This window comes from Symphalangus syndactylus, chromosome 16 (genome assembly GCF_028878055.3).
Source record: "Symphalangus syndactylus isolate Jambi chromosome 16, NHGRI_mSymSyn1-v2.1_pri, whole genome shotgun sequence".
NCBI classification, from domain to species: domain Eukaryota; kingdom Metazoa; phylum Chordata; class Mammalia; order Primates; family Hylobatidae; genus Symphalangus; species Symphalangus syndactylus.
Genome location: NC_072438.2, coordinates 65,920,816 through 65,944,887, shown reverse-complemented (window position 1 = coordinate 65,944,887; position 24,072 = coordinate 65,920,816).

The window sequence follows — 24,072 nt, the reverse complement described above, 5'->3', positions numbered from 1 at the left end:
GAATTGTGTTTATCCTGAATCTCTGAGACCTTCCACCATAAAGTCCCAAACCTCCAGGCCATGAATACTTCATTTGAGATGCTTGGGCTTAAAGCTTCACAGCTGGTAAGTGGATGGCCAAAACCTGAACTCAGGCTGGCTGACTCCATTTATTGTGTATTTCCAACTATTCCAAGCTGCTCTAATGTGTTAAAATAAGCCCACAGAGTTTTAACACAGCTGTGTTCAGAATCCATGTAGGAAATACATAAAACATTCTGACAGTTAGTATCCAAATAGTAATTTGGAAGATTAACAAGAGTTTAAAACTGGGCATGGACCAATATTTGCTTTTCTTTTTTTTTTTCTCTTTCTTTTTTTTTTTTGAGACAGAGTCTAGCTCTGTCACCCAGACTGGAGTGCAGTGGCATGATCTTGGCTCACTGCAGCCTCCGTCTCCAGGTTCCAGCGATTCTCCTGCCTCAGCCTCCTGAGTAGCTGGAATTACAAGCATAAGCCACCATGCTTGGCCAATTTTTGTGCTTGTAGTAGACACAGGGTTTCACCATATTGGCCAGGCTGGTCTTTAACTCCTGACATCAAGTGATCCGCCCACCTCGGCCTCCCAAAGTGCTGGGATTACAGGCGTGAGCCACCGCATCCGGCCCAATATTTGCTTTCTTATCTGGAGCTATCAACATACTCCAAGTTAAAATCATATCCCGCCTAATAGCATATGAAAGAATGGGATTGATCTGCTGCAAGTCTAGTTTCTCATTTTGCAACAGGAATAATATAAGGCGTGTTATAATTTTCCTTATTGGATGTTGCCCCTGATTAAAATAAACCTTTTTTATCTGATAGACTAATGGAGAGATTTAATCAATAGAGAAGAGAATTAATGTTACCTGTCTACCATGACCTAGGTACTTCGTTCATTAATTTACATCTTTTCATTTGTATCCATTTGTTGCATGTTATTAAATACCTTTCATGTGGCAGGCATCATGCTAGGGGCTAATGATGCAGCATTTAGCACAGGCTAGGGAGACACTGTACTGCATCAGTTAAAATAATGAACTCTCAAGTCAGAAAAATGGAAGTCCAAATCCTAGCTTTGCTGTAGCCTGTGAGATCCTGGGCATCCACAGTGGACTTCTCTGCATCTTATTTCTTCATCTCACAGAATTGTTCTTTATTTCACATATAGTTGTCTTGTGAGGCTTAAGTGAGATAATATAATTGTTGCCCTTGTTGTGTCTAGTATAGTGACTGACACATCACAGTTATTCAGTTAAATGTTATTTATATTACCAGAAGGTCCCTATCCTCAAGTTGCTTACAATAAATAGACATAAGTCTTGACACTTAATTTTTCTAAAAATGCTCTGAGATAAGTGTTATTCCATTTTAGAAACACGGAAACTGAGAATTTCAATAGTTCATTCAAAGACTGAATTAATTAACAAATGAGTCAGAATTCTAAATACAAAGATTTCTGAGTCTGAAGCCCATGTTTTCACCAATTATCTGAATGAGAAATTGAGAGACAGGGCTTCTAGTCCTGATTTTAGACCAGTGATTCTCAACCCGGGAGAGCTTTATAAAGCTCCAAGTGCCAACACCCTGTTCCAATTCACTTAAATCAGAATATCAGGATCAAGGCCTGGACATTGGGTATTTTCAAAATCTGTCCAAAAGATTCTAATGGGCAGCCAGGGTTGAGAATCACCTCTCAAGAGTCTACCAGCTTCACACTCTGTATGGCATCAATTGTCAGAATGACACCACTGCTGGTAGAAGGAGGGATGTTCCAGGTCTTTCCTCCACTGGGGCTCCATGATCTCCACTGTGTGTTTTGGGGAAAGCTAGTGCAGGTAATGCTCCCTTTACTGAACACCATTGCTATGGGGTCATAAGACACCCTAGAGTATCCATGTGGCATACCCAGTTCTGCACGAGTGCCTGTGGAGGAGAGTGGTAGGAATTCAGTCTCTCTCCTCATTGTTGGGCCGATAGATCAACAGCATCTTTCACACACAGAAGTAGGAGCAGCTTGGGAAATGTCCCAGACAAATGCAGCTGTTCTTTGTTTCTGGAGAGGAAGCCAATAACATTTTGTTCCTTGGGGTTCTCAAGAATGAAAATGTGTGCATAGCTATAAAAACAAACAAACCCATAGGGATAGTTCTCCTACTAACCAATATGTCGCATATACACTTATTTAAGCTCATTCAACAATAACACGTATTCTGGTCCATACTCTGCCATGGACTTTGTGTTGAGATGGTCAGCAAAGGGAAGAACAGTTCATCAGCCACTGGATGCTCTCTGGGATATTTCAATTACTCAGAAGTCAAATCTTCTGCAGCTTTTTAAACTACTATCACTTTAAGAACTCATCTTAGAGTCTAGTCCACATAAATCTAAGCTGCCCATTCTCTGATTTGCTCCTTGTAGTAATTCTGTGCAATACACAGTCGTGTATCATTATCCCTGTTTTACAGAGCTGGAAACCAAGGTTTAGGAAGGTAAAATAACTTGCTCAAGAGCTAGAAAATGCATGGCCTACACTCAAGCACATCTCTCTGGATTCCAAATTCTCAAATTATTCAATTGAGTCAGGAGGAAATTATACTATTTAGGCACACCACAGGCCAGAAATCAGCCAGTCAATCAAATTAAAGCAGAGGCATTTGAACAAAGACACAGGTATTGGATTCTTATGATTTGTTACTGATATATTATGGCTTTAACGACCTCACTCCCTCTCTGGGATCCAAGACAAATGTGCACAAGACCAACAGGTAGGACCCGGGCTCTCATTGTATTTGCTCTTCCTCACGGCATGTTGCCCCTAGCCCAGCCTCAAGCAGCAGGCAGTATCGAGCCTTCAGGTATCTAGCCTCTGGGACAGGCCCATGGGCCATACAATGTTCAGTTAGAGGCTAAGAAAACTGCCATGCATGAAAGGCAGTTGAGAAGAGTGATCCTTGATAAGTATGGGTGTGAGAACTCTCTAGACCAGCACTGTCCCATAGAAATATAATGTAACTACATGGGTAATTTTATATTTTCTAGTAGTCACATTAAAAAGAGTCAAAATAAACAAGTGAAATAAATTTTAATAAGGTATTTTATTTAACCCAATATGTCAAAAATATTTCAGCATGTAATATATTAAAAAATTAGCAATAAGATAGCTTACACTATTTTTTTGGTACTAAGTCTTTAAAATCTTGGGTACACTTTATTTTTGCAGTATATCACAAGGCTCATTAGCCATGGGTGTTTAATACCTTATTGGACAGCACAGGTCCAGACCATCTCGACACAATTATTAGACTGATGTATTTAATATATATTAATATAGAATATATAATGTTTGCTGATGCTTTCTCATTATTTGGAGTTTAATTTGTAACAAGCTAGTTTTCAATTTAACGTAAAGAATAAGGCTTTGGTTGGTAAGGCAGTAGAGTTTTTTTTGAGTATTAGTATTGCCAGATACTGGGTTTTGCTCTAGGAGCACAGGATGAGCAAACGCAACCCTTTTAGGAGCCCTGGAGTGCTCTGAGTAGAAATCTTAAGAAAATGGCCGGGTGCGGTGGCTCACGCCTGTAATCCCAGCACTTTGGGAGGCCGAGGCGGGTGGATCACGAGGTCAGGAGATCGAAACCATCCTGGCTAACACAGTGAAACCCCGTCTCTACTAAAAAAATACAAAAGATTAGCCAGTCAAGATGGCGGGCGCCTGTGGTCCCAGCTACTCGGGAGGCTGAGGCAGGAAAATGGCTTGAACCCCGGGAGGTGGAGCCTGCAGTGAGCCGAGATCGCGCCACTGCCCTCCAGCCTGGGCGACAGCGAGACTCTCTCTCAAAAAAAAAAAAAAAAAGAATACAGTTCTAATTACAAGCTTGTGGGGATGCAGGGAGAGATACTGAATAACAGAGATCTAGACTTAAAAATCAACAAGTGGCCAGGTGCAGTGGCTCACGCCTGTAATCCTAGTACTTTAAGAGGCCAAGGCAGGTGGATCATTTGAGTTCAGGAGTTCAAGACCAGCCTGACCAACATGATGAAAACCTGCCTCTACTAAAAATACAAAAATTAGCTGGGCATGTTGGCAGGCACCTGTAATCCCAGCTACTCAGGAGGCTGAGGCAGGAGAATTGCTGGAACTCAGGAGGTGGAGGTTGTAGTGACCCAAGATTATACCACTGCACTCCAGCCTAGGCAACAGAGTGAGACTCTGTCTCAAAAAATAAATAAATAAAAATAAAAAATAAAAATCAACAAGTATTTGAGCTCTAGTTGCGAATTCCACAATTCTTATGTGTTGTAGGTGATATGAAAAATGTATAAAATAGAATTTTAAGAACTTAGCAGACTTACCTAAAAAAGGACTGTCTTAGGTTTGGTTCCCTCAAGGTTCCCCACTAAGTTGGGTTTAAGTTGTTTATTTGAGAGGCAATCTCAGGAGACATGACAAGGGAGTGGGGATGTGAGGGCTTGAGGAGATGTAAGTGGATACAGGATGCATGATGAACGAGTTACTGCCATGGGCAACTGAAACTGTATCGCACTGGGGATTCCCTGAGACATTGGGTGGAACGTGGCTCAGAATCCACTCAATGAAAGGTAGGGGATCTGGGGCATTTATCTTCTACCTCCTATCCCTCATTGATTAAAAGTCTCATCCGGGATGTTAACGCCCAGCACTCTGGCTGCCCATACTTGAACTGAGCTTACTCCTGCTGCCAGAGAACACTCTTAGGAAGAGAAGGAAGAGACAGAAAGCTATAGATGTGAGTGAGAATTATCACAGGCTATTCTGGTGTAGGCCAAGAAGATATGATTTCCGTTCCTACAGTGTCTACAACGATAGTTAACAGTCCTAAGTCCTTACCAAGTTACCAGACACTGTCTTTACCACAGTCCATGTATTCATTCATTTGGTCCTCCTGATTATAAGGTAAGTACCTATTACTATTACTAAAAAAGAGGAAATATGGTGAGGAGAGGTTATACTCTAATTTTTTCAAGGTTGTACAATTAAAAAGGGGCAGAACCAGACTGAATTCGGTGTCTTAGTCACTGTTCCATTAGTTATCAAATAGTATGAATTCTATAAAAACTGAATCTGCCTTTCTGAGAAAGCCTTCCTGGTTATACTTTACAAATTCTAAATATGTATTTCAACAGAAAACTAACTTTAAAAGTCTCAGTTTTACACTCTAGACTATCTAGAGTGTTCTTACCATCAAATTCTCTGTCCGGTAAGTGGGAGAGAAAAGTTCTTTAAACCCAGAAATATTAATATATGAAGCAGGGTTATCACAGACAGAGGCTTGCAAAAAAGAGAGAAGGTGAGTATTATAGAAATTAAAAGAGTATTTTTATGTCAAGTCCCAAGACTGCACACCTCCAAAAATTTCACAAAATCATGGCATGCAAAGACCTCTCTCCCTGCAATCTTTGCTCAGGTAAAGGAAATATTGTGGGGCTGGCCTTGTAGCTCCTGAAACTAATTTTTCTCTCATCCTTGGACTTCTGTTTGACTTCTCCATCAGATCTCTCTTCCCCACACCTGAAGAGTATCTCAGGCAGATCTTTTCCCTTCACATCCCAAGCAGGTCTTATTTTCAGGTATCACAAAGTCTAGTTCCTATAAACCCAAACTTCAGTTCCTCATGTGCTTCAAAGCTCCTCTCCTCTGCCATTTCGGGCCTGACCCAGACTCAGATACTTGCATGAGGGAAAAGCAGAGGGTATTGACTGGTTTTTTATTCACCTGTGACACTCTCCCCCAACTTCCTCTGCCGCATCGAACTCCTCCAGAACCAGGGCAAGGGGACAGAGAGAGGAGAAGAGGCAGAAAGTCGTATCTGAGGAGCACTGCTGCAGTACAGTCTTGGTGCCACCTACATGGCAAACCCTGGCTTTTTCTTTCATCCTCCCAGTTTTGTTGGTTTGTTGGAGACCTCCTTGCAGGGCCATCTCTCCAAAACCCCCTTAGCTCCTACATGACAATTTACCCACCAGTCTCTTTCTGCTGGGCTGGCCAGTCCCTGCAGGTGGGACTGGACTGGTGGGGCCTGGGTCCTTTCAAGGCAGCCAGAGTCCAGCTGTCATTTGAGGTGTCCTTCCTGCCCCATGAATGACACTCATTCCTCCCACCTCAGGTGAAAATGCTATTTGTTTTGCCTTTAGCTCTCTCTCTTACCCACCATCGAGGCTCGTTCCATCAGCTTCCCCCTTTGGATTTTTGCAGGCTCTGTGCCCTCCCAATCCTGGGGAACGTCTGCTGAACTTTCCTAAGAATTATCTCTGATCCCATAGCAGCCTTGCCCTTCTGCAGTCTGCAAGCAACTTGCTTTGGAGTAGGTGGGCAAGATTGAGAGGTATTCTCCCCTGTGGACCAGCACCTTCACTTCCCTTCCCCTCCCATCATACACTTGCTTTGAGTAAGAGGAGGGGAGGGAATATTCTGTGTTCAGAGAAATTCTCCCTCACTAATCTTCCAGCGTCGTTATTACCTTTCTTTTCTTTTCTTTCTTTCTTTTTTTTTTTTTTGTTTTTTGTTTGTTTGTTTGTTTGAGACAGAGTCTCACTCTTGTTTCTCAGGCTGGAGAGCAATGGCATGATCTTGGCTCACTGCAACCTCCGCCTCCCAGGTTCAAGCAATTCTCCTGCCTCAGCTTCCCGAGTAGCTGGGATTACAGGCTCTCGCCACTACACCTGGCTAATTTTTTTGGCATTTTTAGTAGAGAGGGGGTTTCTCCATGTTGGCCAGGCTGGTCTTGAACTCCCAACCTCAGGTGATCCACCCACCTTGGCCTCCCAAAGTGCTGGGATTACAGGTGTGAGCCACCACGCCCAGCCCGTTATTGCCTTCTTTCTATGTAGGTAAAGGTGTGTGGTGCTCTATGAGTTACAAAAGTGGTTCCAGCCTCTTAGCAAGTCCTGCGGCTGTTCTAATATCTATTGCCCTCAGCTTGGGAGGCTGAATCAAGACCAGGACCCATCCTATGTAATATCTTGTGACAGAGAAAGAGAGACAGCGATCTCTCCAGTCTGGCTTGAACGCAGTCCTGCTTACATGCACAGAAATCTGATCAGATTACCCCAAGCTCTCTTCTAACATTTGGGGTTTGTTTTTGTTTTTGTTTGTTTGTTTGTTTGTTTGGGACAGAGTCTCACTCTGTCAGCCAGGCTGGAGAGCGGTGGTGCCATCTTGGCTCACTGCAACCTCCGCCTCCTGGGTTCAAGCGATTCTCGTGCCTCAGCCACCCCAGTAGCTGGGATTACAGGTGCATGCAACCATGCCTGGCTAATTTTTGTATTTTTAGTAGAGACAGGGTTTCGTCATGTTGCCTAGGCAGGTCTCGAACTCCTGACCTCAAGCAATCCGCCCATCTTAGCCTCCCAAAGTGCTAGGATCACAAGCGTGAGCCACCGCGCCCAGCCCCAATGTTTAGTTTTTAATATTCACAAACCTAACCTCTGTTTTCTCTAACCCTAGGATCATTCCTAAATTGCTTAAGAAGTGGGGAAACTACTTTTTATTTCTTTTAGACAGATAGAAAAAAATAAGCCAGGTATAATACTGAAAAGTGATTCAAGCACCCTCAGCTCCACCAATATACGAGTCATTTAACAACAGAGAAACTTAACAAAAGTGTGATCAGAATAGAAGCATTTGAAAGAAGCCTTCCCCTCCTCCACTAGTGTTCAGCCACAGAAAACTTGAAATGAGTTGAGTTCCCACACTAAATGATTTCCATTTCTACCTCTGAGGAGGGAAGAGCAGGCAGCACCACCCTAATAATATATTTTTAAATGACCAGCGGAACTTCAAATTCAAAGAAATATAAATCTCTCGCCCTCTGTGATGCATATAGCTATATATCAGAGAGATCTATAAGCTGTTCTCTCTGTGTCATTTTTTTCTTCTTACAGAGAATCTGTGTGAGTCATCATAGCCATAAAATTATATGACTGAACATTGATAATTACATGACTTTTAACTGGAAGCGAACAATAGCTTTAGTTCCCTGATGGAACCGTCTTAGCCATAGATTTTCTGTCAACGTGCAGCCAAAAGGGTCTGATTTTCTGCCGTTGTGGAAGATTTGGGCACGGTTACCCACAAGGCTCAGAAGCACGGGGGTGCAGCATTCCCAGAATCCCTGTTCAAACCAGACCACGACCAGGACAAGGGGAGAAACCCTGCTAGAGTGGGCAGCGCCTGGCTTCCTGTGCTCCCAAGGAACCTTGGCCTTCCCAGTGCCACCTCCTCTGATGGTGGCAAGATACCCAGGAATGTAAGGACAAACCTTTTTCCCTTCTGCTCTCACATGACATCAGTTGGCACAAGAAATGCCAAAGTACAGGAGATTGGTTTAATAGCTGTGATTTAGTCTGTTTCCTTAAAATAAAAATAATGTGCTTTCAAACTGCAACATGTTGCTTTAATAATACTTAACAGAATATTTATGGGACAGCAGTTCTAGTTGGGGAATGCAGCTTCATATCTTCCTTCTAAATGCTTTCCCATGCATTAGCTCATCAGGGCTGACACTGATGAGGGGGTAGATTGCACTGATGTCATTACCCCTGCTTAAAGCCATGGAAATGGATCGTTCTGAATGGATTTGCCTCAGCTCACCAAGCCAGTTACTTTCAGGGTCAGGACGAAGCCAGGTTTCCTCACCCTCCGAGTCCTATTGACTTAATCAAGGAGAGAAATGCTATGCATTATTTTTTAAAGAATAGTTTATATATTTCTGATCACAGAAGTAATTTGCATTTATCACAGGAAACTGGAAAAACACAGAAAGCATGAAGAAGAAAAGACAAATCATCCATATTCCCAGACAGACCTGCTGACTGCCTGCTGCAAACATTTGGATGCATAGTCTCACATGTACTTGCTTCCTTAAAAATGGATTCATACTAGGCATGCTGCTTTTTAATAGTTTCTTGCATTTTCTTCCCAATTATAAAAGGAACCCATGCTTACTATGGAAAAAACAGAACACACAATCATAAAGAGCATCAAAACCATTCCGCAATCCCACCCACCAAGAGGTAACCATTATAAAGCAATTTCATTGAATCTGACATTTACAAAGCCAGTAAAGTTGCCACATGCCTCTAAGGCAAGGATAAGAAACCAACACTCTGCCATTATCTTCAGTTAGAATCTAGGCTGATTTATCCAGAATGTCTCTGGGTTTTCAGTTTCCCTTTTTTTTTTTTTTGAGTTTGGCTCTGTCTGTCGTCCTGGCTGGAGTTCAGTGGCGTGTTCTCGGCTCACTGCAAGGTCTGCCTCCCGGGTTCATGCCGTTCTCCTGCCTCAGCCTCCCGAGTAGCTGGGACCACAGGTGCCCGCCACCGCACTCAGCTAATTTTTGTATTTTTAGTAGGGACGGGGTTTCACCGTGTTAGCCAGCATGGTCTCGATCTCCTGATCTAATGATCCGCCTGCCTCGGCCTCCCAAAGTGCTGGGATTACAGGCATGAGCCACCGCACCCCACCCCATATTCTTAAATATAAGCAAGAGTTTCCAATTAACTTCACAAAAATATTTTCAGGATCAATAATATGACATTGGTTGGGAATTGTAAATGTTCTGAAAGAAATCTACAGTCTCCAGGAACCACACTCATGCAGTCTGGGTTCCTCCTTGCCAGGCCAGACCACAAGGAATTGGGGCCACATGAAAATAGTAGAAGGTGGTTTGGCTGCAGATGCACAATCCAGCTTTATCTGGGCCAGAGAATAAAAGGAGCTGACAAAACAGAGGGCAGTGTGGAGGCTCGTCGTTCCTCTGTGGAGTCAAAACTCCCCAAGCCACACCAACTGCAGGTGCTGAAGGCTCTGGGAGGGTAGACAGACAGGTCTCTTTACTAGGGCATTTGTAGGGAAAAAAAATGCCTTGAAAATAGGGATGGACCTGAGGAATGGTCCGCCATCTGACTTAATAACTAGCTTAATGATGTGGCTGGACCTGCATGAATTGAGCTGGCACCAGGGCTTGATCACCCACACGAGCAGCACTGAATTTGGAAGATGAGAGTGTATAGAAGGTGAAATTACAAGGATGACTAATAAGACAGGTGGATTTTATGGCTGCAAAGAGGCCCTTAGAAGTGAGCACTCAGGCATGTGCTACTTCGCTACTTAGCTAAATAAGACTGAACAACCCAGTCTAGCAGATGAAAACATTAAGCGCACCTCTGACGTGTACCTAGCTGCTGTTATCTCACCTTATCCTCACACTTTGTGCTTGCCAGAGCCTGTTGCTCCTCCTCCTTCTGCATGTTCCACGGAACCACTACTTTCCCAGACGCCCCCAAGCCAAATTCCTCAGCATCATTCTTGACTCCTCCCTCTTTCTCATTTCCCACGTCTAATTAATTGCCAAGTCCTGCCAATTCTACTTCCTAAATATTTCTCAAGTCCGCTACTCCTTACATCTCCACTTTTACCAGCAGAGTGGGAGCCACCGTTGTCTCTCCCCTCCTCCACTGCTATAGACTTCTCATTGGTTTTTCTGTTTCCATTCTTCTTGTCCTTGAGACAAGGTGATCTTTTGGAAACACAAACCTGACAGAGCTACTTCTCCACGGAAAACCTTCTAATAATTTCCCATGTGTTTTTCTTAGAAGTTAAAGAGTAATATCCATTTCCCATGTTTTTTCTTTAAAGAGTAATATCCATACAGTGAAAATAACTCTTTTGAATGCATAATTATGTAAATTTTGACAAACACACAGTCAGGTAATCACAGCATTAAAAATATAGAACAGTTCTTTTTGGTAATTAAGAATAGAGCTTTTATAAGCATTCCCATAGAATGTTTTGTGGAATGTAAGTTCACATTTCCTCAAGTAAATACCTAGGAGTGGCATTTCTAGGTGTACAGTAAAGACAGATTTAACTTGATAAGAAAATGCAGAAATGTTTTCCAACGTAGCTGTACCATTTTGCATCCCTCTGCTGGTGGGAAAAAGATCAAACTCCTTCTCAGGTCTTCCAGGGCTCTCTACTCCAGCCCTCTGGCTCCCCACTCACAGCCCTCTCCCTTACTCCACCCTTTCCACGCTTTGTCACCGACCACACTCAACTTCTTTCGCTGCTGTGAACAAGCTCTTACTCATCTCCAGGACTCCCCACATGCTGTGTTTTCTGCCCAAAATATTTTGTATTCCCTTCTTTGCCTAAATAACTTCTTTATCTGGCCAATTCATTGGCTTAAACATCTCCTTTGCTAGGAAGCTTTCCCTTAACCTAAATTAGGTTCCCCTGTATGTTTCCTTCCTTCATTCATTCAGCAAATGTTTGATGAATAAACCCAGGATCTAGGCTCTGATCTGGCACTGGAGTTGGGGCAGTGAACAAAGTAGACAAAAGTACAGGCTCTCATGAGGCTTTCAGTCCAGTGGAGCAGATAGACAGTGAACAATAACAACAACAAAACAAACATGCACTAGAATGTCAGGTGGTGGCGAGTGCTATAAAAAAATAAAGCAGAGTCACAGGGAAGACTAGTGAAGGACTTGGGGCTGCTGCTTTAGACTAGGACTGTTGAGAGGACGTCGTAAAGGAGCAGCCCTGCAAATATCTGGTGAAAAGTTATTTCAGCAGAGTAAACAGCAAAGACGAAAAAGAGATTGGCATGAAGAGGATGGTGTGCTCAGGAGGTAGCTAGGAGTCCAGTGTGGCGAGAACACCATAAGCCATGGGAGAGGGGAAGAAAACAAGGCCAGCAAGGGTCCAGGGTCCGATCGCAAGTCGCTTCAGTGGCACTCTACACCCCCAACACCGCTCTTTCACCCTGCATGCTTACTGCTTTCGACATTGTCTGTCTTCCCCTCTCCATGGTGTAGTCTTTGAGATCCAGGGCTGTGTTTATTCTGCTCATTACTGATTTCAAGCATGTGACATGGTAGATTCTTAGTAAATATTTGAATGACTAAGTGACCGAATGGAGTAACTCAACAACACTGAGTTTATTGATTCAATGACAAATCTCTGAGAAGATGGCCTGAGCCCATATCACCAATAGAGAAGAAGAGGCTCAGATCGCATAAATTACTTTCCCAAAGGGAGAGGTGAGTTGTGTGGCTGGAATTCAGCTTCTTTGTGATAAAAGCTCTCTCTCACAATATCAATATCGACATTGCCTGTCCTAAACCAAGAGGTAAGGTACAGACTCTAGCATCCAAACATCTCTTAGCCCATTCTCATTCTCTATCCCTCTGCTGACTTTGAATTTGAAATAGTATCTGTCATGGACTGAATCTTGTATCCCCACCAAATTCACACACTGAAACTCTACCCCCAAATGCGATGGCATTAAGGAAGTTGGGACTACGGGACATAATTCGAATTAGATGAGGTCATGAGAGTAGGGCCCATATGAATTGGATCAGTGTCTTTATAGGAGTCCTAAGGGAGCTTGCCACGGGAGCACACAAGGAGAAGTCAGCAGCCTGAACCCCAGAAGAGGGCCCTCACCAGACCCCACCCCCCTGGCTCCCTTATCTCAGACTTCCAGCCTCCAGAATGAATGGAAATAAATTTCTGTTATTTTACAAGCCACCCTGTCTACGGTACTTCATTGTGGCAGCCAGAATGGTCTAAGACACCGTATCTGAGCCATCTGTTAGGGAAGTAGTTGATGGGGGGAAGCAACACAGGAGCCCACAGATGTTTTTATACCTGACACACAGAGTGATTTTTAAAAACTGGGAAACATCATCTTAAGAAAATCAACATTTGTGGCCTATCTGAAATATCTGAATATGTGGCAATGCAGAGTTCACTGTGCTTCGTGGAAAAACCCAATGAGTTGAATATTTACTATTGCTTGATGGAGGGTAAATCTCTCTAATTGCCTTCGATGCTTTTTCCTGGTCCACTTCACTTATTTAGGTCACTTGCCTGTAAGGTGATAAAGTGTGCTTTAATGCCCTACACCAAATGGACTCAGTGTCCCTGATTTGGGGCTTTGGAGACCGGGGCCAATCTACTTGTGTATTCCATTTCCCTTTCCTGCACACTTAAGTAATTGAATTAAGAACAGAATGACTGTCTAGAGAAGCCTTGAAATCAGGAAATCAGGAAACAAAGGTGATGCCCCAAAGAGTTGTATGCAGCAGAGGAGATCATAAGAGGAAAACAGGCAAGGCAGTGGTGAAGGCTGTGTTCCCTCCACCCAGCTCAGCGTGTGGGCCTTAGGTTCTTACCTGGGCAAGAGGCCCACATGGTTTCAGTGCCAGCTGGCTGAGCCCCTGCTTCTCCCTTGATGACTTAACTCAGCACTCCAGCCATCCTGTACGGTTTAGGCTACTGTTCTGTTCAAGTTGCTTATTACAGATATCTATGCATACCAGGCAGTACTGATTCAAGAGTAGTCTGGCTTGGGGGAACTCTGGAAGAGAACTGGAAGGAATTCTCCATGCCAGGTTATGTAATCCAGGGTCTACCACAAATCCTGGCACACAGTTGCTAAATACTTTCTGAAAACGAATGAACTTTGGGGAAGTTACTTGTCCTGCTTCATCTGTAAATCAAGAGGTTTTCACTTAGTTAATTTTCAAGACCTCATAGAGCTCCAAAATTCTGTGGTTCTATGGGTTTCCAGGCAGTTACATGCAAAGTAGAGGTCAGCAATAAATATCAGGGACCCATTTGTTTCCTGGAGAGTGATCAAAACAACATAGTAAAACAGATGTTAATGGTGGTCAGCAAAGAATCAGAAAGCCTTGAATTTTTCACTGCTGAATTGAGATAATGCCATTAGTCATAGCACTGATGTTAGAGTGGATAGATCAAGAGTTTATATTTTGCCTATGAGTAGAGTTTTTTTGCCAAAACTGAATTCATCAAAAATTTGCCTCCACGACTCCAGAAACGCGGCTGTAATGAGTGTGAAATACAGGTGGGGCCAGCCTGGGTGGAAGGGCCAGGCAACTGGGGCTGCCTGGCTGGTATAATTTAAAGAGCACCCAGAGGCCCCTGGCTCAATAATTTTCACCTGTTAACCTGTCCTGGTGCCTAAAACACCCACTTAGTCGTACCTCTGAGCTAAGGCCCTGAAGCATGACTTCCAGATGCTCCAATATGCTAAGAGGGATTTTAAATCAAAGAAGCTACAATCACTACCATGCTCAGAGATTATTATTCTCAAAATATAATAATGATACTTGTAATCTGTTGTTGAGTAGAAACCCTATACCCAGCATGTCACATGTGGCGGAGTGCTTTTTGTTTCCTTTCATCTACACAAACACCTGTGTGGCAGGTACTATATTTATTCATGTTTATAGAGATTATACAACCCTAAGTGGATTCAAACCCAGATCTCCTGGTTTTAGACCCTCTTATTTTTTTTTTTTAAGGAGTAACTTGCCTGCTGTGAAGTGCATGGTCTTAAATATACAGCCAGATGAATGTTTACCTACACATACCACCTCATGCAACCACCACTCCAACCAAGATATGGAACATTTCCATCATCCCAGGTGACTCTGTTCTGTCTCCTCCCAGTCAGTCCCCCAACACTCCTCTCCTACAAAACGAACAGAGCCGTAATGCTTAACTTTTTGGCCATGCAAAGGGGAGAGGTAGCTCAGGCAAGTTCAGAATGAAAGAAAACAGTCCAAGGCAAAGCATATTGGGAATGTGCAGGGAGGGGAGGCACCACGAGGGAGCTGCGTCTTGGAAGAGACAAGGGCTTGTTCTCAGATGCCACCCAGGTAGCTGGGACAACCCGCAGCATCTCCCGCAGCATCAGCATGAGGATCCAAGCGTGCAGAGATCCATGCAGAAACACAGGTCCTGCATTTCAAGCAGTACTGGTCTCTCCCACTGCCGGGAATCCCGGTCTCTAACAAGAAACAGAATGCTGACAAATGAAAAGGAGATGTGTTCGCTGGCACAGAGTCCACAGAGTGGGAAGACAGGCCAAGCCTGGGATCCCACAGGAAGTTTCGAACCCACTTTCTAATTCTTAGTTTAGCTATCATCAACTCTTCCCAGATCCGATGTTGTGTTTTTACTTTGCTAAGTTTAAATCAAGCTGCTTCTATTGTCTTTCCTCCTGCCTGGCTGCTCAGGCTGTCAGTTTGAAATTTTATGAACTCCTCACGCTGCTGCACTGCACTGCATTAATTCTGTTTTCTTTAGGAGAGCTCTTTTGCAAGCTGTCAAGTGTTGACTGGCAGTTTGTATTTATTTTTATCAGTTCTTCTTTAAATATGTATCATTCTGTCTCCAGATCTGAAGTCTTAAATGGTTGGCAGGCTTAGGAGACATACCTCAGTGAAATCCTGTGACTTAAACTACCGTTTGATCCAGCAATCCCACTACTGGGTATCTACCCAGGGGAAAAGAAGCCATTATTAAAAAAAATACTTGCACACGCATGTATAGCAGTACAATTCACAATTGCAAAATTGTGGAACCAACCCAAATCCCCATCAGTCAATGAGTGGATAAAGAAACTGTGATACATATGTGATATCACATATATATGATATATATCACATATATATAACATATATATCATATATCACATATATATCATATATATCACATATATATCATATATATCACATATATATCATGTATATCATATATATCACATGTATATCATATATATCACATATATATCATATACATCATATGTATCACATATATATCATATATATCACATATATATCATATATATCACATATATATCATACATATCACATATATATGACATATATCACATATATATCATATATATCACATATATATCATATATATCACATATATATGATATATATATCACATATATCACATATATATGATATATATATCACATATATATGATATATATATATATCACATATATATGATATATATATATCACATATATATATGATGGAATACTACTCAGCCATAAAAAGGAATGAATTAACAACATTTGCAATGAGCTGAATGAGATTGGGGACTATTATTCTAAGTGGAGCACTCAAGAATGGAAAACCAAACATCGTATGTTCTCACTGGTATGTGGGAGCTAAGCTATGAGGATGCAAAAGCATAAGAATGATAGAATGGACTTTGGGGACTTGGGGGAAGAGTGGGAGGGGGGTGAGGGATAAGAGACAACAAATATGGTGCAGTGTATTTGAGTGATGGGTGCACCAGGATCTCACAAGTCACCACTAAAGAACTTACTTATGTAACCAAATACCACCTGTACCCCAATAACTTATGGAAAAACAAAATAAAAAACAAACAAACAAAAAACGCCAGGAAAACTGTAGACAAAGCTCCAAAGCTACTATGTAGGTTTCTGCTGATGGGGAAAGAGGAGTGAGTGTGGGTAAAAGGGAGGGAAGGTGGAAAAAATGGGAAAGGAGAATGAGGAGTGAAAGGAGACAGGGAGAAGGTAAAGAAAGAAGAAGAAGGAGAAGGAGAAGGAGAGAAAAAGAGTATGAGAGGGAAATACAGAAAAGATAAGGGAGCAGAGAGGGAGAGAGGAAGGAAACTGGAATAGGTAAAGAGTGAGGAGATGTATTAATAGTTCAGACTTTCAAAGGACAGCAGAGGAGTCTACAACACAAGCAAAATGGACTTTTGAAGGCTTCATCATCTATGTTAATTCTTGATAATAACCAAATAGCAAAGTACTGCCAAATATCTGCATCAAGGGGTGCCTATAAAAAAACTAAACACTGAAAGTCTCAAATATTAAATATTCTACCCTGTAATGTTCATAAAAACATGTATACTTAGCAGATAATGGGATCTTGATTTGGCCTTGATTTGGGGTAACTATATGTCTGGAATCAGAAATATGTTTGCTCATTGTCAGTCATGTCACATTTTACACATCTCAGAAATGATTACGCATGGGAGAAATTAGGAACAAACAGAGATAGACTGGGGCCACTCTTTTCTTTACAACTCCAGTTAGGGAGGATTTTTTTAGCTATAATTGACTGTGCTAAAACTGGGCAGTGAATTTTCAGAACATTCTATTTAAGAAGTCGGAGAACATATCATGCATCTTGGCATTATTACATCTTTTCTCACTGTTTATAGGGCGTAAACCTTCAGTTTGAACTGAGCTACCTAGACTTGCACATCCCTCCCCCATTTCCTCCAGGAGCCCCAGAGAGCCTAAGTTTTCCTTCATGTGTTTGTCATCAGAGTTAGAGAAGGCCACAGAGATCTGCTAAATGGTGGGTCTGTTTGCTTAGGTTTTGGGGACAATAGAACATTTCAACTTTCATTGTTTACTTATCTTTCAAAAACATCCCTTGCTAGTCAAAAGATTCATGTAATTAAAAAAAAACACGACAAATGAAGAAACTCATTTTGAAGCACATAAAAGTCATGGTTCAAATGTATAATAATATTCTATTGGTATTTTTCCTAAGTTTATAAGCATAAATGTACTAATACTTATCATGTAAAAGTTAGAATTCTGGATCTACTAACCTAAGTTCAAATCTTAAAAAACCTATTTAAAGAAGGCATTTTAGTGAACTGGAAACACTAGATTAGATATCTTTACTTTTCGTTCATCTTATCTATTAAATAAGTATTATTTTTGGCAAGTCATATGTTTATTTGTTAATTCCAGATATATTTTAATGAACATTTAGTATGTGCCATACTCTGTACTAAAATGAGGATATAGAGATGAAAGCCCCCTTCATGCCACCCTGTAATTCCTGACAGAATGTAACTAAATTGTAACAAATTATTTCAAAGCTTACTGCCAATTTTCTGTCTCTGAACATTCAACTATGAACTCCATGAGGGAAAGGACAATACATGGCACATGGTGTTTATTCAACAAATATTCATCAGATGAATTAATTTATCGTAATAAATTAACGTTTACATAACACTTTCATCCATTATCTTATTTAACCCTCACAATAACCCTATGAGATAGGTCCTATTCTCACCATTTTATAATTGAGGAAACCGAGAACAAGAAACATTGAGAAACTTGCTGAAGGTCACAAGCAGAACTGGGATCAAAACCCAGGCAATCTGGTGTCAGAACCACATTCTTATCCACTATACTCTACTGCCTGTGAATGTACCACTAAGTAAATGGATGAGTGAATAAATGAATTTGAATAATTTACAGCCTCTAAGCTTTAGAATCGTTAATTGCAATATAAGAATGTTGGACTAGAATCAGTGCTCTTCAACATTTCCACCAAAATTTAATCCAATTTCTTTTAATTTAATCACTTTACCAGATTATCATCAGGTGCTCTCTACTTACTAGTTCCTGACGTGCAGGAATGGTTCAGGCTAGTGGCCCATATGCCACTGATATGCCCTTACATTTCTGTTCCTGCTACTTGAGTCATATTATCCCCAAAACTGTTTGTGTCTTTTGTACTTACATAACACGACTTAATTAAATATTATTTAAATGTACAGAATATGAGTACAAAAAGAAGTAGAGCTGGTATTTCTATGAAAGCTGAACTAACAAGGTGGTTGATATGCAAGGATAGATTCTTGTCTGTATATTTAAAGTATTTTAAAATGAATAGTGAATGTGAAAACAGTAAATTAAATGGCTTGGAAATTTATGATTTATGCAAGTCATTAAAAAATTGCTTCCAGTAATGTGTTGATGAGATGACTTTTAAAGAATTGTAGAACATTTTGAGGGACTTTTCAGACCATTTGCTTTTCTAGTGGCTTGAATTTCTCACAGGGACAATGCACTTAGAACTATTATGAGCAAGAAAGACAACGGGAAATGACAATCGATGAACCCATTCTCATAGAAATCCCCTTAGACATCAAAAGATAAGGGGATGAAAATACATTTATGTTTTTTAAGATAAAACATTTCAGGCAAGTACATGTCACTTTCTATGATTCCCTTATTTAGTCAATATTTTAGTGGCTACATATGTGTAAGAAACTTTGAAGTTTTATGTTTTACCCTGAAGATTTTAAATTTGCACCCTACTCTGTGGTAACCATTAATACTGTTCACCAAATCTTCCTCATTACCATTTTATTTGTGTACATATTGTTTAAAATCGGTGAATTTCTAGGCTAGGTTCTGGTAACTGAAGGGCTTTTATAAGTACTGTATATTGTCTATACCAAAGGAATCCTGCAAACACAGTCTGGAGCAAAATGGGAACCAACATGTAAGAGATAATATTGAGTGTCAACTTGATCGGATTGAAGGATGCAAAGTATTGTTCCTGAGTGTGTCTGTGAGGGTGTTGCTAGAGGAAATTAACATTTGAGTCAGTGGATTGGGAGAGGCAGACCCATCCTCAATCTGGATGGGCACCATCTAATCAGCTACCAGCGAGGCTATAGTAAAGCAGGCAGAAGAGTGTAGAAGGACTTGAGTTGCTGAGTCTTCCAGGCTTCATCTTTCTCCCCTGCTGGATGCTTCCTGCACTCGAACATCAGACTCCAAGTTCTTCAGCTTTTGGACTCTTGGACTTACACTAGTGGTTTGCCGGGGGGTCTTGGGCCTTTGGCCACAGACCGAAGGCTGCACTGTCGGCTTCCCCACTTTTGAGGTTTTGGGATTCGGACTGGCTTCTTGCTCCTCGACTTGCAGACAGCCTACCGTGGGATTCACCTTGTGATTGCGTTGAGTCAATACTCCTTAATAAACTCCCCTTCATATATACATCTATCCTATTAGTTCTGTCCCTTTAGAGAACCCTGACTAATACACAACATCTTTCTAAAGTCAGGCTTAGAAATTCTAGTCTAGTAACTTAAGATGTTTCCTTTCTCTGATAACAGAGTTGATTCATATCTGGCTTCTAAGCCACCATTCATAGGTATAGTCAAGAAAAGACCACCAAAAACAAGACCAACCAATCCACCTCATTTTATGGTACAGGTTTCAAATTCCAATGACCTCAATTCAAAGGTAAATTTACAAAACTTCTGTAAAATACATGTACTATCAGAAATGGGATCTCTGCCATTGGTGAGTCGGCAGCTATATGAGCCTCTGTCATGTTCAAGATGCATAGAAAAAGACTGTTTGCTATTAGGCCATGGAGAACAGCATTAAGTTCAACATATATTGATCCATGTTGGAGTAGTTTCTTTTCTGCTTCTGGAAGCTGGTTAATTTTTCTAGTTATGATATCTAAAATTGTTACGTTTTCCTTGAAAGTGGTATCTGGCTCCTGATTTTCCATCTTGAGCCTTATATTCTCCTTCCTCCAGGTTCCAGTGCCTGTCCAGGTCTTCCTCAGACATGCCAGGGCTCACTGCAACTTTTGTTCAACTCATCTGAGTGCAGCCATCTTTGGCTGACATGTGACTCTACTGTTTACTAAATATTTCTAGTTCTTCTGGACACATCGTAGGATTCCCCTTCCCTGCCCCGCTTTGAAAATAGCTGAGTCAAACATGACATGCTTTGGCCAATGAAGTGTGTGTGGAAGTGACATGTTCTATGTCCAGGTGGGAGTATTAAGATCTAGCCCATTATTTCCTCTAGATTTACTGTTGTCTTTTTTTTTTTTTTTTTGGGACAGAGTATCACTCTGTCCCCCAGGCTGGAGTGTAGTGGCCCAATCTCGGCTCACTGCAAACTCCACTTCCCGAGTTCACGACATTCTCCTGCCTCAGTCTCCCATGTAGCTGGGACTACAGGCGGCTGCCACCACGCCCAGCTAATTTTTTGTATTTTTTTTTTAGTAGAGATGGGGTTTCACCCCATTAGCCAGGATGGTCTCGATCTCCCGACCTCATGATCTGCCAACCTCAGCCTCCTAAAGTGCTGGGATTACAGGTGTGAGCCACTGCGCATGGCCTACTTTAGTCTTTTCTTCCACTAAGGCAATAGGTAGAGTTCTAGATAAAGGCTGCTCTGTTCATCTGAATCATGGAATGAAGAATGTTAGGAACTCAGCCCCCAGCTGACCCTGATGGATGCGTAGCATAAACAAGAAACAAGCTTTGCTGTTTTAAATCACTGAGATTGAAATTTTTGTTAGTGTTGTCAGAGTATACATAATCCATGATATACATGTACTTGTTTACATATATAAATGTATCCTCCCCCTTCCCATCAAATTTTAAGATACATTTAGCAATCCGGAAAGACACACCACATTTATCTGGTGACTGTGTACACTGCCCACAGTTTTTTCCCAATTTGAGAAGCATAGAACTAGATGTTCTTCAGGATCCCTTCAAAAGCTAGCGTTATGCCATGTTATGTATGAGGAGAGAACAGGCACCATGTCACTTAACTAAACCAAATACAATTAAATTAATTTGATTGGAGAGCTGTTCTATCTGATTGTGGAGCAATTGATTCGATTGCTATAGAGTCCATTGGACTTGGTTGTTAGCGTTTCAGTTGTCTTAATGAGGGGATCGGATTGCACAGTGATCCCACTGATTGTTTTGGCAGTTGGCCTACCAACTGTTGGCCATTTAGCCAGAGCCACAGTTTGACCCCAGGACAGGATGTAAAATTAATTTGCTTGAATGCAATGTTCAAGCATTTTTCTTGGTAAGCTGGTATGTGTCAAGTATTATCATATAATAAATTATACTTATCAACTGTAAATATTTAAAATTTACATTCTTCCCTGTATACATGCCACCAAGAGCTCTAAATATTTTACAATGTTATGCACTGTGGGCCAGGCTTAAGTTTTAAACTCTGTGCAGACCTCTGCTTCTCTGAAGAGCTTCATTCCAACATTCCTTAGGGTCAAAAACTGACCATTCCTTGCCATTAATAACAACTGATTCTGATTCCATCATTTACAATGAAACTATTTATGCAATCGTGGAAGAATGAACTCTACACTCCAGGAGACCAATGATTTGTCTATTCTATTCACTATTGTGTGCACTCAAACAATGCCTGGGCTTGTTGTAGATGCTGGCTACCTATAGTACCTGAAGATATTGGATGAATAAGTGAATAAACAATTAACTAATAATTGAGAAGCACCAAAATTTCTTAATTTCAGCTATTTTCTAGAAGTGAGGAAAGTGCTTTTCTGAATATGTGAAGCAGTATAACAATGATTAAATGTTTTGGCTTGGGAGTTAGTTGAGTCTGAATTTGATTTCTGATTGTGATGTTGTTGCAGATTGCACTTCACAAAGATGCTTACAATGACATTTCCCATTCCACACACTCATTCGCAATATGGACTTGCTACTCACCCATCCGGAGATAGTCAGTTTCTCTACTCTTGGTAACCTGAATCTGGGTCAATATTTTGATTAAGTTTGAGCAACTTAACTCAGCAGAAGTGATGATGCACCAGTTACAGACATAGCTCTTAACTGACCTGGCAACTTCTGCTTCCTGCCTCTTGGAAGCCAGCCACCAGATAAAAATTAGAATCCTCTGATATTTCAAGATTCTGGTTGGATTGCTGGATGGATAATGAAAACACAGAGAAAAGAAACATTTTAAGGGAAAATAGGATGGATTCATACCAAACATGTTGAATCTGCTTTGTTTTGGGGACACACAATTTTAGTAGGGAGTTGGCTACATAGGTTTACAATTTAGGAGAGTCATATGTACTGCAGATGCAGACTTGGGTGTTGACAGCAAATAGATCATAATTGGACACATGTGAGATGACCTAGAAAAAGCACATAGGATGAGAAAGAAAGTGGATCTGGGGCATAAGTACAAGGAACATCATCATTTTAGGAAAGCCAGAGGAAGAAAAACCACAAAAGGGTAGGTAGAAACCCAGGAGAGTTCTATATCACAGAAGCCAAGAGAAGAAGAGACTTCAAAGAAGATGTCAAATGCTGCTGAGATGACAAGGGAGTTGAGGACAGATCTACTTGGAAAAATCAAAAAGCTCTAGTCTCTGTTTTCAGACTCCCTTGCAGCTAGGGTTTGGATTTGAATGAAGTTTCCCCAGTTAGATGAACTTACTTGATATCTGGAAAGTGAAACAGAGCAATCTTCCTGGAGCTCTGGCTTTTTCCACACCCACTTATGACACATTTATAGAAGTGGTAACTCAGTTCTACTTCTAGAGAACATACTAGCCATTAAGGTCCTGATTATCAAGGACATTAAAAGCAAAATCAAAAAATCTAAAATGACTTTTAATAAGAGAGCATGGAACTTAATGTGCCAACAAGTGCTATCAAGTTGAAGTTTTTAGATCTGGACATAAAATGTGGAGATCAGATCCAGAGTATCATCTTCATTAAATTTGAATAACAAGACCCATTTAAGTCATAAAAACATCAGTTTGCATTAACCCATACACTGCATAAAGAGCTGAAATATGGAGAAGCAAAGTGGATAAGATGTGCTTGAAGGACGGGGCATGCAGAAACTCTGCTCCAAGTGATGTAGGGCTTTGGGGTCTCTAGATGCTAAAGCAGCAGACAGACTGAGGTTGGCTTCTGCTGTTCATCCAAGAAGTCAAACAGATAACTGAGAAGGAACCAGGTTCAGCAGATAGTGGTGGCTGTCGGGAGCTAAAGGGCTATGCTCACTTGTATGGTATGTAAATTACTTTGGACTAATGTCAACCTTTTCAACTGCTATAATTGGTGACAATTTCATAAAGAAATCTGGAACTTACAAAGTCTTTCCCATTTTATATCTCTGTTGTATGACTTTCTTCTGAGAGGGTTAGGAAAAACAATTGAAGAACCTTCATTTTATGGGCTAAATTATGGCAAGGCAGGGTTAGAAAATTTTCTCTAAGGTCATAGCAGAAGCTACTTAAGATTTACCCAAGTTGCTAAATAATCCTGAGGATACCTCCTTAAAACATAGTTGCTTGCAGATTTAAAGGACCTTTATCTCATGTCATTCTTGACACAACCCTATAATGAAAACAAGGCAAGAGTTCACTCCTAATTCCATCTTACAAATGGAGCAACTGAGAGTCTGGGGAGTTTGATTTAACCAGGTCAGATTTCTGGAAGCAGCAGAGCAAATGTATAACTCTGGTCTTCTCTCTGCTGGTCTTCTGGTGAATTCAGTAAGTTGAGATACAGCTCAACCTTTAAAAGCTGGGGCTTTAACAGTTACTGAGCAA